This window comes from Octopus sinensis, unplaced genomic scaffold (genome assembly GCF_006345805.1).
Source record: "Octopus sinensis unplaced genomic scaffold, ASM634580v1 Contig15825, whole genome shotgun sequence".
Classification (NCBI taxonomy): domain Eukaryota; kingdom Metazoa; phylum Mollusca; class Cephalopoda; order Octopoda; family Octopodidae; genus Octopus; species Octopus sinensis.
The window spans coordinates 20,001-23,275 of NW_021833939.1; positions in this window are offsets into that span (position 1 = coordinate 20,001).

Sequence of the window (3,275 nt, forward strand, 5' to 3'; positions counted from 1 at the left end):
AATAAGTAAACAAAAAACTATATAAAGGGCACAGATACAAACAATACAGTAAGCAAACCTACATACACAAACAAACACACAGTAACGCCATGTAAATGGCGGGCTTTTTCGAATTGCATTTCGGTAACAATGTGCTTATTCGGAATAAAAATTCAGTATTGAATATACTCCGGTTAAATTTATAATTTAAAAATAGGATAAAATCTTCATAAGAATTTATCAAGTAGTTAGCGTGAAAAACCTCATAAGAGAAAAAAATCCACCATTTTTTCACTTAAATATATTTATTTATATTATATAGAGAGCATTATTTTTTCTCTTATGAGGTTTTTCACGCTAACTACTTGATAAATTCTTATGAAGATTTTATCCTATTTTTAAATTATAAATTTAACCAGAGTATATTCAATACTGAATTTTTATTCCGAATAAGCACGTCGTTACGGAAATGCAATTCGAAAAAGCCCGCCATTTACATAGATGTATAAGGGATGAACATTTCTAAATACTACGGTGGATACGATGGTAGTTCGTCTGATATGTTGATTTTGTTCATTCATTATAAATCTTGAATTATGCTTGCACTGACGAGTAAAGAGTGCAAAGCACTGCACTGATTACGAAATTACAGGTGATATGCAGCTGAATTCTGTTTTAAATGTCTTGCTTCGAGAATTGCATTTGGTAAGATATGTTTATTTATTTTAGTAGTTTTGACTTTGAGTCCCTCCTAGCGTGTGGCATTTATGCGAAATAATCCCCTCTATATAATATAAATAAATATATTTGAGTGAAAAAATTGGTGGATTTTTCTCTTATGAGGTTTCTCACGCTAAATACTTAATAAATTCTTATGAAGATTTTATTCTATATTTAAATTATATATATATATATATATATATATATATATATAAAAGGAAGTGAAGAAAATGCTGACAAAATAATTTAAGTAATTTAAGTAATTTAATTAGGTGAAAGTTCTTTATATATATATATATATAATATATATATATATATATATATATATATATATATATATATATATATATAATTTCGAATGAGAAGAGGTTACTCTTTTGGAGGGATGTATTTTATCCATGTTAACACTTATGATGTTCTAGTTGTTGTTAAAGATGTTTTCATCCATTCGATATAGAGCAGAATTTTAATTATATAATATAAAGAAAATAGAGAGCTTGAACACAGAAAAAAATCAATTTATTTATATAATAGTCAATTTCATATCACCTACGTACGTTTCAAGTTCTTACTTTCATTCATATTTTGCAAATTAAGATTGCATTATACAATTAAAAGGCAAAAATCTCATCAGGGAAAGAAATTGACAAATATTCACATCGTAATGGATGGAGAGTTGCTTACAGACTGAGAAAGTAGTATGCTTTTTTCTGCTTGTGTTTGTCAGCATGTGTGTCGTTTGGATTCATTTCAAATAATAGCTTGAGTGACCACATTGGACAATGGCTAGTTGTAGGTCGGAGGAACTAGGTCTTACAACCATTCTCCTTAGATTGGTTTTATAAAGACTGGCTACTACTCTATCTCTACTCGTGAAAAGAATAAAAATAAAATATATAAATTAACAAGAATGCAAATCAATACATTTATTTAACTCCTACTTATTCAGTCGTGAGAATTTCAATTTATTTAGATGTATTAGTCGTATTTATTGAGAGTTTAGGTTGTATATATTAGTTAAATTAATTTCTATATTTAACGGGGGGTATGATTCACTAGGTATCACATATATGAAGTTAGACTATTTCCAAATGGTGAGGGTATATTTCATTATAAAATTACTTCCTATGTTTATTTTGATTTTTATCATTCAATTTAATACATTCCCAAACTAAGAATAAATCTAACAGAACAGCAGGAACACGATAAAATATCCATATTATTGCAGAAAAATTTGCCAGCAGCCAGCCGTGAGACACGAACTCACATCCCCGTGATTACTGGCCGTAATGCTTTACCATTAAGCTAAACTGTCCACTGACAAATTAATCTGCAATTTTTGAAATTATAAATCTAGCTTTATAAGACGCTAATGTTAAATTTAAATTACGATGGAAGTAAACAAAGTTTGCTTTAGGAGCGTGCAGACCTATTGAAAGATACAGAAATAATAAATTCTCAAACGCAGAATGATGCTTACAGAATAGCAGGAACGGAATAAAATATCCATATTATTGCGGAAAAATTTGCCAGCGGCCAGTCATGAGACTCGAATCCACATCCCTGTGATTACCGGTCATAGTGCTTTAGAAGCGTTTGAGAATTTATTATATGTGTGTATATGTAACATGAAAAATACACACTGTGTACAGGACATCACCAACGAGTGAAAAATACGTAAACACACGAGAGAAAAGTACAGGACAAAATATCAAAAGAAAATAACTCCTCATCAGTCGGACTGTTTATTACTCCTATTTCGTGCTTTTACGACAATATAGGGAACTTCATAAGACAGCAGCATCCAGAAATTTTTTAATAAAACTGATGAGGAGCTATCTTCTTTTGGCATTTTGTCCTGTGCTTATCTCTCGAGCGTTTACGTATTTTTTCACTCGTCGGTGATGTCCTGTACACAATGTGTATTTTTCTTTTTATTTATTTGTCCTGTATCTCTCCTCTATTTCCTGGTAGAGGTTTTGTTCTAAGTATCCCATCACCGAGTTCGTGTAAACGGGAGCAAATCTCGTTCCCATGGCCGTGCTTTTAATTTGGATGTAGTTCTTTCCGTTGAAGAAGAAAGTATTGTTTGCCATAATAAGTCTGACTGAGTCTAATATAAATGTCACTGTGAATCTGTTGGGAATTGCTTCTCTATGTTTATCTACCCAGTATTTAATCGCCTTGTGGGATATTGGTGTAAAGGCTTACTACATCAAACCTCAGTAGGATTGAGTTTGTTTCAGTTGTTTTGGGAAGATGGGACAGGAAATCGTTATCATCCCGAATGAAGCTGGGTATGTAGGTAAATAGTAGTTTCAAAATAATGTCGATGAAATTGCTTTGACGATGGGTAGGGAATGCTGGGCCAACTATAATTGGTCTAAGCTTTAAGTCTTTTGGATATAGTAATTTTATGCATTCACTTCCTTGTTCTTTTACTGCCTGTTGAATATTTTCTGACTTATGTATTTTTGCCAAGCCGTAAAAGTTGCTGGGTTTTGGTTCGAAATTGGTAATGTATTCCCTTTCATTGTCAGTGAGTGAGTTGTAGTGTTTTGAAACCAGGTAGTTGA